Raw genomic sequence first — 15,349 nt, forward strand, 5'->3', positions numbered from 1 at the left:
TGGTCCATATGCTGATGTCCTCTGTCATATGAGTCCTTGTTTGTCTAGCTGTGGTCACTTTACAACACTCATTCATCTACTTATCCCTTAACCCTTAGAAGTCCCAGAGTTGGGTAGTATCATCCCAACTGGAAGAAATGGGGAATCAGAGAAGAGAAGCAATCTGCCCAAAGTCACACAGGAAGTAGGAGGCAGGGCTGGAATCTGAACCCAGGACTGTCTGAGACCATAACCCATGCTGAGTTCCCCAGGACCCCCTGTCTATGGTGCCCGAATTCGAGAGGAGGAAGATTTGGGCCAATCTCTCTGTGGCCGGTTACTAAGGTCCCCCTTGCAAACAGCAACAGTGTTGCTCATGAGCTCATCTGCTCCACCTAGCTCCACCTAGTTCCTAAACTGGGCTCATGACCTTGCAGCTCATCTCCAAGACAACAACAGAGTGATGCAACAAACAGAAGGGACCTGCCAACTCATAGCTGAACCACCAGGGCAGGACCGTTGGTGCCAGCCCAGGATGTGACGGTGGTTGAGGGGCGGCTGACGTCCATCAGGGCTCCAGCCCAGAACATCCACTCTACATAGTTACCACCATGTGCCCCGAAGGACCAGAGGAATCCACCTCCCAGTCCTGGCAGGGTGACCAGGAGCAGGAAACCTTGCAGGCAGCTGGAAGAGCATGACCCGCAGTGAGTATAACACACTTGCTGTGTGATCCTGGGGTCCTCGGGAAGGTTCTGGAGACCCAGTTTCCAACATGGTGCTGGGAATCAATAGCTCTACCTGCAACTTTTCAGGAAATCCATAACTCCCAAGCATATCTGGCATCTGAGTACTTCTCACCTCTTCTCCACCTCCACCTTGATCTGAGCCCACGGACATTACAGCAGAGGCCACTTCCACTCTCGTCCCCACAATCAGTCTTTTGAAAATACTCTCATGGTGGTAAATAAAACATGTAATAAAATTTGCCATTTCACCCTTTGTGCAAGTACACGATTCAGTGGCATTAATGACAGTCACAATTTGTGCAACCATCGCTACTATCTATTTCCAAAACCTTTTCATGACTGCGAACAGAACTCCGCAGGCATTAAGCAATAACTCCCCATTCCTCCCTTCCCCAGTCCCTCGTAATCTCTAACCTACTTTCCATCTCTGTGAGTGCGCTTACTCTGGACAGCTCGTAAAAGCGAAATCATACAATATTTGTCCTTTTGTGTCTGACTTCTCTCGCTTAGCATCATGTCTTCGAGTTTCATCCACCCATGTGTCAGAACTTCATTCCTTTTAATGGCTATATGATAATATATTACTGTATGGATAGACCACATTTTGTTTATACATCCAACCACTGATGGACACCCCACAGTCAATTCATCCACAATAGCCAGAGTGATCCTGGGAAAAATATTTCTCAGACCATGGCTCAACTTTATTCAAACCCTCCTATAACTCCTTAATTCATTCAGTGTAAAAGCTGTAGTCCTTATTATGCCTACAAAGCCCTAAAGGATTCTCTCTGCATGCACATTGCATTACCTCTGTGTCCCTCCAACCTCATCCTTTTCCACTTTCCCCACTCTACCCCTCTCTGTTCTGTGAATACCTCAGGCACGCTGCCACCTCTGGGCCTTTGCACATGCTATTCTCTCTGCCTGGAATTCTCTTCCTCCATCTGCTTGGCTGACACTCTCATCTCCTTCAAGCATCTGCTTAGCTGTCACCTTCTCAATGAGGCTCATCCTGAACACCCTCTTTAAAACTGCAGCCCACCCTCCTTCATCCATCATTCTTGAGCCTCCTGTCATGATATATTCTTTCCACAAGACTTGCCACTTTCTAACATGTTACATAAATAATGTATTTATTATTTCCATTGTTTTTTTTTTTCCATCCATGTCGTACCCCTAGAATGTAAGCTCTGTGAAGACAGGGATTTTTTTTGCCTGTCTTGCTCATCAACGTATCTGAAGCACCTCAAACAGTAGCTGGTGTGCAGTAAGCACTCCATAAATATTGGTTAAGTGAATGAATATGAGTTGGGACAGTATCATTTGCTGTCCTTCCCTGAGCCCTGGTTTCTCTATTCATGAATCGGGGTTTATGTTCCATCCCTGGGGCTGGAGTATCTCTGTTGAAAATCCGTTATCAGATAATGACTGTCACGACCCTTTGTAAATCGTAAAGCATTTTGCAAGTAATGAAGGTAGAAGAAAGTTGATCTTCACAGAATGCCCTTGAAGCCAATTACTTTCCATTTTACAGATGGGAACACAGAGGCTCAGAGTACCTTCCCTCAAGATCTCACACAGAGAAAGCATAGGGAGTCGGACCTTCATCCCAGCTGTCTGGCTTTTCCTAGAAGTTGCTTCCCCCTCTGGTATGTCAAAAGTGTAAAGGGAACACATTCCCTCTTTTCCAGGGACCAGCTCTGAGCCCAGGGGAATAATAATGAGGATATGAAGATAGGAATAACTGCTGCCTTTTATTAAGAGCTTCCTACATATGTCAGGCTCACTTTACTATGTGTCAGGTGCTTTTCGTATTCTATCCTCACAAGAGAGCAGGAAATGCGGGTTATTATTCCCTCATAACAGATGAGGAATTCAAGGATCAGAGAGGTCAGGCCATTTGCTTGAGGCCACACAACTAATAAACAGCAGAGACAGCATTTGAGCCCAGAGCAATCTGACTCCCCGTGGCATCTTAAAAAGGTCCATGATTGTAAGATGTGGTTTCTCTAATGCCACATATACCTCCCACCTCCAGCACCATCTCGAGGGACCACCCCCACCCAAAACAGACCCAAGAGGGTGCTTCTGCAGGTGGGAAGGCAAGCACACCATGAACTCCTTATCTTCCCCGCCTCAATGAGAGCAGCAATATATGGAAGGAATAAGGCATTGGTGGGAGCTGAGATGGGGATCCCACGGGCCTGGACTGCCAACAAAGACAAATGAATGAACCACTCCGCAAACCAGGGCACTTCCACCCCAGAGCAGAACTGTCACTGGTAAATAAATCATCGAAACTCCACACCGGACGTGCCAATTTTAGCGGGAGAGGATGAGCACATTTATCTGCCTGGTGACACCCTGGCTGTCTTCAGGCAGTGAGGGGGTATGAAAATACTCCCTGGCATGCATCCTGCCCGAGGAGTGGGAGTGGAGAGAGGGCCTCAGACTCCCTCCCCACCATTGCCCAGATGCAGGATCCTCATGCTTTCTATGCCTTTAAAAGTGACCATAAGCATAGGAACAGCACATATGCAATGCTTCCTATGTGCACTGGGGTGAGGTTTTTACATATACATTATCTCACTAACTGGCTAGAAATAAGTTATTGTTGGAGGAGTCTCTCTTGCATAGGAAAATGACTACTTGGAGGATGTCTGTTCTTTGCAATTATTCTCAAATGCTAAATGACATCGAGGAAAAGGTTGTCCAGCCTCAGGTCACCACCCAAGGGCTTCACCAACTTCCCATTATCACCAGCAGTACATCCACTGCATTGAGCCTGTCCTCTCTGGGTCTCCGCAAAAAGACACAGCTGGGAACCGCGAAGGACACCAAGCCAGAAGCAGAAGAGGGGGACTTGGAGGTAGGAAAGCCAGCCCATGGGGAAAAAAAGAATGCTGAGGCCCAGGGCACCGGGGCCAAATTTCTGCCATTCAGAGGAGCCCAGTCACGCAGTCCTGCCAAGTTCTGCTGTGCCCTGCCAAACATTATTGTCTTGGAGGAACAACACCACTAAATTCCATTGTCCTTGGGAGGGCTCTGCAGACCCTCCAGTGTCAATGGAAGTGTCTGTGTTAGATCCACAGAGCTCAGAGGGAGAAGGAGCAGGTCCTGTGTGGGCACCCAACAGTCTTATTACATACAATTCTCAAAACAGCCTCTTTCAACAGAGGAGCCTAAGAAAGTGAGGGCACTTGCTCACAGCCTCACGACATTGGTGGAATATTATTGCAAGGGCTCCCCAAATTTTCCCCATCAGAAGGCTCCTGAGCCCTGACTAGCCAAGGGGAGACTGCAGGTGGCTTAAAGATCCACCCAGTAAAGCCCTCTAATGTCCCGTCTGAGGGTCCCTGATTTGGCAAGCCGCACCCTAGGTAGGCCCAAAATGTTTCCCCATCTCTCACCTCTTTGGGGACAGGGAATAAAGTCATCAACAATCACAAATCTGCAATTAATAAAAATGATGTGAAGTGGCTCTTATGAATATGATCATAATACATTCAGGGTTACAAATACATTCAGGTTACAAAATAACATGTGCAATATGATCTCATTTGAAAATTGCATAGAAACTACAGCCCTGGGAAAAATATATCCATTATTAACAATGATTTTTTTGGATTAGGGGAGGGAAGATTTATTGGTGATTTTTATTTTAGTATTTTAGCTTACATGTGTCTTGTCTGTTTGTTTATCAGCAATATGCATGCAGTGTGCATCTTACTTGGATAATAAAGAACAAAATTAAAGGGCTTTTTTTTTTCTCCTGGAAAGAATGAAGTGAGTATTTTGGAAAAGTTCTATAAAGTTGCTGCTGGAAGCTGTGCAAGCTTCTATGCCAGTGGCTAGTGTTCCTCTCTCATGGTTCTTTGTGCTTAGCTTTTTTTATATTTCAGGGAACATAATATAGCTGGATCCAAGCTCTAAGTGACTATGGGACACATGACTATGGGAAAACAAATAGACCAGGAGATCATCAGAATTTCTATCATTTTCATTTCTACATGGCAAAGAGAAGGGAAAGGGGGCTTGTCCATGGGACTCATAATTCCTTCTCCTGCTTCCTCTCTTGGTTCGTCTAACATCCAAGTGGACATGCCATCAAATCCCATTACAGCTCCCAGATTCCTTCGCTGCAAAGCCCTGCACCTCCAATGTCTGTTTCTCTGTTCACTGATTCCCTTTCATCTTCGTGGGAGAATATATAGTCCAATGGCACAGACCTCTAGTTCTGAAATCTCACTGTCTGAGTCCAAAAGCATAGTCTGCCCAAGTGCAAATCCCCACTCCATCTGAGTTCACCTCCCCACTCCACCTGACTTTACATCCCCATACTACCTAAGTTCACATCCCCACACCGCCTGACTTTACCTCCCTACTCCACCTGAGTTTATCTTTTTTTAAATATTTTATTTATTTATTCATGAGAAATCCAGAGAGAAAGAGGCAGAGACACAGGCAGAGGGAGAAGCAGGCTCCATGTGGGGAACCCGACGTGGGACTCGATACTGGGACTCCAGGATCATGCCCTGGGCCAAAGGCAAGTGCTAAACCGCTGAGCCACCCAAGCTGCCCTCCACCTGAGTTCACATCCCCATACTACCTGAGTTCACCTCCCCACTCCACCTGAGTTTACATCCCCATACTACCTGAGTTCACATCCCCACTTTGCCTGAGTTCACATCCATTCTGCCCGAGTTCACACCTGCACTCTGACCTTGAATAACTAGATGATGTTGGACCAGTCACTTCACATGTCTGAGGCTCAATGTCCTCATTAGCAAAAGGGATAATTTTCATAACTTTGGGTTGATTAAGAGAAATAATGCCTACAAAGTCCTCGGCAGTATGATGCAGCCCACATGAGTCCCTCTTTCTCTTTTTCTCTTCTGTGTTTTTCCCTCTCAAAAAGGTGACCAATGGGTCCAGGTAGTGTTTGGGGACACAATGTTTTCTTATCCTCTGAGGGTCCAGACATGACTCATAGTCTTGTAATAGGACTTCTTCCTCCTGCATCTCCCACAGAATTGAGAGATGTATGGCCCCAGATGGGCACAAGAGGCCTTGGCCTGACACATGCTAACAACCAGACCACCAACTCATCAGCTTGCTGTATTTGCCAAACATGCTTTGAAGACTGGCTTTCTTAAAGATTTCCAATGACTATGAATATGATCTGCTTAATAAATTGGTCTTGAATATATTCTCAGCAGCATTTCCAGCTCAATTTGTCTAAAGCTAAATATCATGGGAGCTATTTAGCTTTCTTATAACTATCTTCTAATGAAAAATATATTCTTGAATATCTTAGAATCTTGAATATAATTAAAATATCTTGAATAAATTTGGGGGTAAGAGTATTCAAGAAGTATAAATTCATTGAGTACTATCAGTGAGCATATTAAAACACCATATGTAGAAGAATGTAGTCATTGACTATATTCAGGAGGAGTATATTGATATTCATTAACTATATTCGATGAGAATTTTCCTTAAATGAGATTTGGAAAATTGGAAAATTTGACTAATTTGAGCAACTGGTCGTTAGCAACTTGATTTTTCAGAGAACTACATATCATGGATTTGATATTTGGTGGATTGGCCTCAAAGCATCTCTTATGAAGTCTGAGGGAAATCCACCAAGATTCACCTCCAACTTGAGCCAGTCCTGACCCTTCAGCTCTTCTTTGACCTGCTGGGGTATTCCTACCCTCTATCAACTCTGAGGGAAGCCCACATTTTGGGAGAAACCTAACCTCTTCTCCTTTTTTCAACTCACAAGCGTTTAGTTATGCTCTGAGAATGTGAATAATGGACTCAGCCAAAACTCAAACCCTAACTCGGGGTTTGAATCCCAGTTTCTGCTACTGGCCTACTGTGTGATCTTGGACAACTGACATACCCTCTCTGAGCATTTCATGGGCCTATTACTGTTTTTAAATGGATTTTAAATAAATACTTTTAAAAATTGTTAGCTTTGGTTTCTAATATGGTAACTAATGATAGATCTAATCACACAAACATACGCTTTGGGGTCCTCCATAATTTTTAAGAGTGTTGAGGGATCCAGAAAGCAATGAGTTTTGGAAACTGCATTAGATTATTTCAGAAGGTCCAAGAATCTGGGGTTGTTAGGGGCCAGGCACTCCTATGTTACTCATTCCTCTTCATTCATTTATTCTACAACAGATATTTAATGGGTGCATCTTATGTGCCTGACTTTTCTAGGTGCTGGGGATACAACTGATGAGGGAACAGAAGGCTAGTGAGGACAAAGCACAAGCTGACATCCCCCACCCATCTATCCACCTCCACCCCCCCACCTCAACCCAGGTTGGGTATGTGTGACATTACTCAGGCACTCCTGGCTACCCTAAAGCTAAGAGAAAGGAAAAACAAATAGTTAATTTATAGAGATTATAGTACTATAGACGTGAGTCTCCCTCAATTTACAAAATGGTTTAGTGATTTACAAGGAAAAAAGCATTCTTATCAGTAACCTAACTTCCAGAAGGAAGCTCCCAACTATCTTAATGTTAATGTTTTATTACAGGGAAAAACAACTTTAACTCAACAATGGCAAGGCCTCCAATATCTTGTAGGGGTTTTTTAGCATACAGAAATTCTTTTGAAAGCCTCACTTCTCCTAATCAGATACTCCTCACAACCCTCGGGCAGCAGCTCTTCCTGCCCATGGGTCCTGTCCCAGTGCTTTAATAAAACCACCATTTTTCACCAAAGATGTCTCAAGAATTCTTTCTTGGTCGACGGCCCCAGACCTCACCCCACCAAACCTCACCTAGATTCCAAAACAACATCAAAATGAAGGATAAGACACATTTCCTGGTAGGGAACAGACCAACTCAAGGGCCCATTGAGTGACACAGGCACACACACTGTTGTGCCCAAGATTGTGAATCCAAGAAACCACCAAGGAGCCGACACCGGTGCAAGTACATGAGGGTTTATTTACAAGCTCGAGCTTGGGTCCAAGTATACTACACACAGCAGAGCAGGGGCTTGGACCCTGAAGTGGGTTACAGCTGGGTTTTTTATGGCTGGTCTAGGGGATTTTCAGAAGGGGTAGAGGAATTTTTTTTTTTCATTCCAATATGGGGGAAAGGGTGGAGGAGTTTCTTAAGATCTGATATGGGTTTCTCTGCCTAGGGCATTCTGAGCTCTGTTGTCTTTCTGATATGGGATTCTCTGCCGAGGACATTCTGCAGTTTTTCCTGTAAAGTTCAGCTCTTATTCACAGGGGCCTAAGGTGGCTGTACTTGTGCTAATGCTAAACTTGAGGTGGAATGGCCTTAATTTTCTCGGCCTCCACACACACCTTGTGATGATCATGAGGCAGGAGCAGGAAGAGACTTGTGTGGGCAGGGGGAAGGGGCAGAAAGGGGATGACACCCCAGAACCCCAGGTAGAGAGTCCAGCGTTAGCAGAACAAGGCAGCAATGAGAATGCTCAGTTTCATTTGTCGGAATGCTCTTGGCATGAAGAAAAGGAGACTCAAAGAATCAACGTGAGGGGTGTCTGGTGGGGGCACAGTCAGTTAGGAAGCCAATTCCTGCTTTTGGCTCAGGTTACCAATCTCAGGACCCTGAGATCCAGCCCCACATCGGGAGTCTACTTGCTCTCCCTTTGCCCCTCCCCCTGCTCATGTTCTCCCTTCCCCCCCCTCAAATAAATTAATAAATCTTTTTTTAATAAAGGAATCAGGTGAAGAGGGGGCTACACAGGGGATGAGGGTCCAGACATCTCAAGTGTTGATCAGGAATAATGGTCTCTGCCTTCAGGCCAGGAGCGATCTCAGTGTCTTGGAGAGAGAGGCAGCCAGAATGGATGCAGGGTCACCTAGAATACTACTGACTAGGTGGTTTAAACAGTGGAAATTTAGCGCTCACAGTTTGGAGACTAGGAAACCCAAGATCAATGTGCTGCTAATTTGTTGTCTGGTGAGACCTGCCTTCTGGACTTTCAGAGGGCTGCAACCTCACTGTGCTCTCACAGGACCCTTCCTCGGTTGCAGGGGCGTATGCATGCATACGTGCAATCTCACACACACAGTAAGCTTAGAAGGACACGGATCCTATCCGATCAAGGCCTCACCCTTATGACCTCATTTAGCTATACTTACTTCCTTTGGAGGCCCATCTGCAAACACGGGGGGCGGGGGTTGTTAGGGCTCCAACATATGAATGTTGGCGGGGGGGGGGGGGGGGGGGGGGGGGGCCACAAATCTTCAGTCCCAAACAGAGCCACTTCCAGTAATCACCACCTCCCTGCTGCAGTCTCTTAACACACACCCACTGAGAAAGACATAGCTGGTGGCCAAAACAAAAGCTTCCTCCCTCCTGCAGGGAAGGGAGAGGAAAGACAAAAGAAAGAAAAACTCACCCAAGCTTGGAGTATTCACAAATTTGGCAAAGCCCTCCCCACCCAAATGCAAACACACACTGGGGGCTTCCACTACTGCCGTCTTAGTTTACTAAACTAAAAACATTTGCCACCAAAATACTTTCATTAATGGCATGATTAGGATTTTTTTTTTTTTTCCAGCAGACAAAGTCATTACTGGAATAGGAGCCTATGGACATCTAAAGAGACATCACAGAGGAAGCCTGCGCTGGCGCGGCTCCTCTTCATTTATCTCCTAGGATCTATATCAATTCCTTTTTTCCCCCCTCTTCTTATTATTTTAACTATATGAAAATATTTTTTTAAGGAGAATCAGACACTCAGACGAAAATAAAAATCACATTCCCCCTTTCGGAGAAGGAGACAACTACATTATTAAAATCATTTTATTTATTTATTTGAGAGAGAGCCCAAGTTGGGGGGAGGGGCAGAGGGAGGGGGAGAAGCAGGGAGCTCTGCAGGGAGGCAGACGTGGGGCTCAATCATAGGAGCCCCAGATCAGGACCTGAGCCGAAGGCAGATGCTTAACCAACTGAGCCACCCAGGCATTCCAGGAGGCAACTACTATTATATTTCATTTGTTTCTCTTCAACATTCATGTGTTGAATATAGAGACCCTATCGCTACTATTATGATGATTATTATTTTACAAAAATGGTATCAAGCTTGGCTTGTATCCTCCTTTTTATTATTATGTATCATGAATACCTTCTAATACCAATAAACATTGACTTCGTCTTTAATGCCTATTCTACAATTCCATTATATGAATGTCTTATAATTTAAGTTCACTCCTATTGACACACGGGTAAATTATTTCTAGTTTTTCATTCTTATAAACAAAGCTGAGGTAAGCATCCCTCCCAGCAACTAAACAGTTGCATTCACTCATGCTTTCTTTCCAGATTAATGGAAACACACAGTTTTGCTGCTTATTGTTGCATGTCCATAAAACACATGCATATAGATTTCATTTTGAAATCTTTTTTCCCCCCCTTTTCTACCTCTTGTTGGGACACATTTTCAGAAAGATAGAGGGAGTTGCTTAGAGGTTTTTAAAAATACACTGTTATACCACAAGAATTCATTGATCATGAAATTGGAACTGTATCACAGAAATTTAACTTGAATTCAACTGTCTTTCATTAAACTCATCATTGATCTTTTGTTTTTTTATAGTTTTTTAGATTTTATTTTATTTTATTTTATTTTATTTTATTTTATTTTATTTTATTTTATTTCATCATCTCTGCACCCAGTGTGGGGCTCAAACTCACAACCTGAAGATCAAGAATCTCATGCTCTTCCAACTGAGCCAGCCAGGCACCCTTATCACTCCATCATTGATCTTGATATACGGTTATTTTTCGTAAAATTAAAAAAAAAATTTTATAAACTTTTGTAATTAAATTACCAACCGATGCCTTTATAGTCCTTTTCAACACCTAAATTAGTCACACCATGCCTCATTTAAAATTCCCTCCATCTTTGCTGAGGGATTTGGCAATTTTTCTTGCCTCTTGTTGCCTGGCTTGGTGTGTGACAAGTAATACTCCTGCACAAATCTCGGTGACAAAATGCAATACAGACTCACCTACAGTGGTCTTTTACTTTCTAGGCATTCAGTAAAATTTGGTTGTTACTTTTCAAAACATTTAAAACTGGAGTCATTCCTCCAAAGACAAGCATTTCTTTCACTAATGTGAAACTTCCACTCGACTGTTCTGCGTGGGGTCCTTTCTGTGTACTCGGAAACTTTCCACTTCAATACCAGATCATATTGTAGTGTAATCTTTTCAAAGACATTTTAAGCAGCAATTAAAATCAACCTGTGAAGGACTGGCAGTGTGTATAACTCGGTGGAAGTGATGACAATATGAACAGCTATGACCAAATTTGCTTGGACATGGGGAATGGAACCACGTTGTGCCTGCCTGCTGGCTGGCGGACAACAGACTGGAAAATGCATCTCCATTTCAGACAGGTTAAAATTAGAAAAAGTGTACTTAGAACTGATAGTGTGCTTAGAATTAGAACTGATGAAATACGATTAGTGGGAGCCTCAAAAGTTAAGATAAAAAGAGAAATATCAACACAAGTGTGCTGATAATTATGCTCCCTTATTCCACTCAGTAAGTGTATGCCCCAGAATAGGCATGAGATGAGAAATGTGAATTTATCAAATTCCCAGTTAGTGTCATTTCCTACTTGTCTCTCAGGGTGAAGATATCTTTGTCACACTGAAGGTGGTTCTACAGCTTAAAGACACACAGATACATATAATATACCTACTTAGATAAATATATCACAAGTAGATAGATAGATAGATAGATAGATAGATAGATGACAGACAGACGTAGATTAACATGATTGCTAACAGAAACCAAATAAATAGTCCTCAGCTCCAATTTTAGATGAAGATTTAGTGAGACATAGCATGTAACTCTGTAATAGGATGGCTCCTAAGGGATTTCCAAGGGCAATTTTAAATTTTGAGATTGTCACCTTCTGTGCTGATTTGGGAGAGAGATGGGACACAGGAGGAGAAGAGGGGGTGGAAAGATGCAAGGGAATGTGAGCAAAGGGAGAGAAGATGAACAAAAGCCAAGTAGAAAAGACACAGCTGAATTCTAGGGGAACCCAAAGGAATAGAATGGAAAAGCCATTTTGCCTCAATCTCTGGACCCCCTGTTTAGTTTGAGACCAGCTTCCTAGTGTATGATTGCATTCTTTTTAACTCGTGTGCCCTTCCAGATGCTGTGAGGTTCAACAACAGGATAACTTCCATTGAATGGCCACCATTTTACCAAGATCTTCGATTTTCTCCTTCATCTCCAATAGCAACCTTATATGAATTTGGAATTATTTTTATTTTCATCGCATAGATGAAGAAACCAAGACTGATAGATTGAATAGCTTGCCCAAAGCCCTGTGACTGGGAAGAAGGGAGACAGCAAGGTGGAAAGGTGGAGTGTATGGGATTTGGATGGATAAACCAGAAAGGATTCCTGGTTTATGTCCTGTACTAGTTTTCTATTGCTGCAAAGTAAATAACCACAAACCTAGAGGCTTAACACAACACACACTTATTATATCACAGTGGCTTAGGAGTCTAGACTCTGCTTCAGAGTCTCTTATAAGGCTGCAATCAAGACATTGACAAGGGCTTGGGTCTCACCTGAGTGTTATAAAGGACCTGCTTTCAAACCCATCTGATGGTTGGCAATATTCAGTCTCTGAAGGCTTATCACACTGATGGTCTCAATTTCTTGCCTTTTTTTTTTTTTTTTTTTTATCATATGAGCCCCTACACATGGCAACTTGCCTCTTCAAAGCCAGCAAGGGAGACAGTATGCTAGCAGGATGGACATTATGATCTTATGCAAAATAATCACCTTTGCCATATTCCATTGGTTAGAACAAATCATGGATCCTACCCACACTCAAGGGGAAGGAATTACACAGGATAAGAACACCGGAGGTGGCATCATCGATCAAAGGAGGCCATCTTAAAGCTGTCTGCCACATATCCTCTCTACACTTCTCCCTGATAAATCAACCTTTCGGTGTCTCAGTTTCCTTACTTGTAAAATGGAGACTCTAAAGTTGTAACAGAGATTAGATGTGTGAATCTTTGTAAACTGCTTCAAATAATGCCTAGTACATAGCTAACATCACCAAAAAAAAGTTTGTTAAATTAATAAATACCAGAACTAGAATCCAGACCCAGATTTGAAGGCTCTAAAAAGTCCATGCACTGGGTAATCAAGCTTTTGAAGAGATATTAGAAAATTAGAATAAGCAAAAGAAAGGAAAATTATTCCCATTCAAAATCCCAGCAACCCAATCAAAATCCCAGCAAGTTATTTTGTGGCTATTGAGAAACTGATTTTAAGGTTTATTTATATGGAGAGGGAAGATACCCAGAATAGTGAACACAATATTGACAAAGAAGGTCCAAGTTGGAGGACAGACATTACCTGACATCAAGACTTACTATAAAGCAACTATAATCAAGACAAGGTAGTATTGGTGAAAGAATACACAAAAGATCAATGCAACAGAATAGAGAGCCAGAAATAGACTCATACAAATATGCTCAACTGATCTTTGACAAAGGGGCAAAAGCAATTTGGGGGAGAAAGGCTAGTCTTTTCAGCAAATGGTGCTGAAACAACTGGACATCCATATGCAAAAATTAAAAAAAAAAAAGATTCCAAACATAGATAATATGCCTTTCACAAAAATTCACTCAAAATGGATCATAGACTGTAAAATGCAGAATTATAAAACTCCTGGAAAGATTAAAAATAAAAATAATAAAACTCCTAGAAGACAATAGAAAATCTAGATAACTTGGGTGGGTGATGACATTTTAGATTCAATATCAAAAGCATGATCTACAAAAGAAATAAATTGCCAAGTTGGACTCCATTAAAATTAAAAACTTCTACTATGCGAAAGGCATTATTAAGAGAATAAGAAGATAAATCACAGGTGTGATAAAATCTTTGCAAGGCACATATCTGGTAAAGGGTTGGTATCCAGAATATACAAAGAGCTTTTAAAGCTCAACAATATGAAAGCAAACAACCCAAATAAAAAATGGACAAAACAAAACAAAACAAAACAAAAAAATGGACAGAAGATCTAGATAGACACCCCACCAAAGAAGATACATAGATGGGATCTAAGCATTTGAAAAGATGCCCAACATCAAGCTTATTGGAAAATGCAAGTTAATACAATAAGTAAATACTAATACATACCTATTAGGATGGCTGAAACCCAGAACATGGGCAACACCAAATGCTGGTGAGGATGTGGAGCAATACAAACATTTATTCATTGCTGGTGAAAATACAAAATGGTGCAACCACTTTGGAAGACAGTACTGGTGGTTTCTTCTGAAACTAACCATATAACCCAACAATTGTACTCCTTGATATTTACTGAAATGAGTTGAAAACTCATCTCTAAAAACAAACAAAACAAAACAAAACAAAAAACCACCAAAACTCCCTGCACTTGAATGTTTACAGCAGCTTTATTCACTATTGCCAAAACTTGGAAGCAACCAAGAAGTCCTTTAACAGGTGAATGGATAAACAAACTGTGGTCCATCTAAACAATGGAATAGCACTCAGTGCTAAAAAGAAATGAACTATCAAGCCATGAAAAGACATGAAGGAACCTTAAATGTATATTGCAAAGTGAAAGAAGCCAATCTGAAAAAGCATCATATTGTAGGATTAAAGCTGTATGTCATACTGGGAAAAGCAAAATATGCAGACAGTAAAAAGATCAGTGGTTGCCAGGGGTTTGGGGGGAAGGAGGGAGGAAGGGAAGGATTTTTAGGGCAGTGAAACCATTCTGTATGACACCGTAATAGTAGATACATGTCACTATACTCTTGTCCAACCCATGGAATGCACATCAAGAGGGAACCCTAAGTAAACTGTGGACTTATTAATAATGTATCAATATTGGTTCAATAGTAATAAATGTACCAGACCAGTGTAAGATGTTAATAATGGGGGAACCTTGGGAGGGGGGGCCGAGGTGCTGGAAACTCTGCACTTTCTGCTCAATTTTTCAGTAAATCTAAAACTGCTTTAAAAATTGCCTATTAGGGATTCCTGGATGGCTCAGTGTTTGAGTGTCTGCCTTCAGCTCAGAGCATGGTCCCATGGTCCTAGGGTCCCGGAATCGATCCCACATTGGGCTCCCCTTGCGGAGCCTGCTTCTCCGTCTGCCTGTGTCTCTGCCACTCTCTTTGTCTCTCATGAATAAATAAATGAATTCTTTAAAAAAATTGCCTATTATAATTTTGAAATATATATCCCTAAACACCCATCACCCAGAAATAACCATTGTTCACTCATTTTCATGCGAATATATTTATATATTTAATGAGCGCATCTCCAACAAGGGAATGCACATTTTTAAGGGTTTCGATGCAAGTGACCAAAATTTTCCTCCAGAAAGGTATCTATTTCCACCATCCCCAGAAGGCATGAGTGCTTTCTCCCTGAACTCTGACCAACACGAAACTCTAACCAGGTTCACAGGCGACCAAGTGGCATCTCAGGTTAGTTTCCTTTCCTGCAGCAAGTGGCTGGCCCCAGGGGATGCCCTGCCTGCTGCCTGATGTATTAGCTGTTCTAGGAGGAAGCAAGAGCAGACCTAGC

The 15,349-nt window shown here is 42.4% G+C and overlaps 1 long non-coding RNA gene across 20 annotated transcripts; it reads left to right on the forward strand.

The window, feature by feature from the left end:
* Nucleotides 1-435: 435 nt before the first annotated feature.
* On the forward strand, nucleotides 436-7,467 carry LOC144299952 (uncharacterized). Of its 20 annotated transcripts, none has more exons than XR_013366620.1 (7): nucleotides 436-686; nucleotides 2,266-2,380; nucleotides 3,498-3,600; nucleotides 4,436-4,517; nucleotides 5,174-5,277; nucleotides 6,966-7,075; nucleotides 7,291-7,467. It is a non-coding gene; the product is annotated as an uncharacterized LOC144299952 (long non-coding RNA). The 20 variants fall into 20 exon arrangements; XR_013366614.1 differs by having other exon boundaries at nucleotides 437-686; nucleotides 5,166-5,277; XR_013366616.1 differs by lacking the exon at nucleotides 6,966-7,075 and having other exon boundaries at nucleotides 438-686; nucleotides 5,166-5,277.
* Nucleotides 7,468-15,349: the final 7,882 nt, after the last annotated feature.

The sequence above is a fragment of the Canis aureus genome, chromosome 27 (assembly GCF_053574225.1).
Source record: "Canis aureus isolate CA01 chromosome 27, VMU_Caureus_v.1.0, whole genome shotgun sequence".
NCBI lineage: Eukaryota > Metazoa > Chordata > Mammalia > Carnivora > Canidae > Canis > Canis aureus.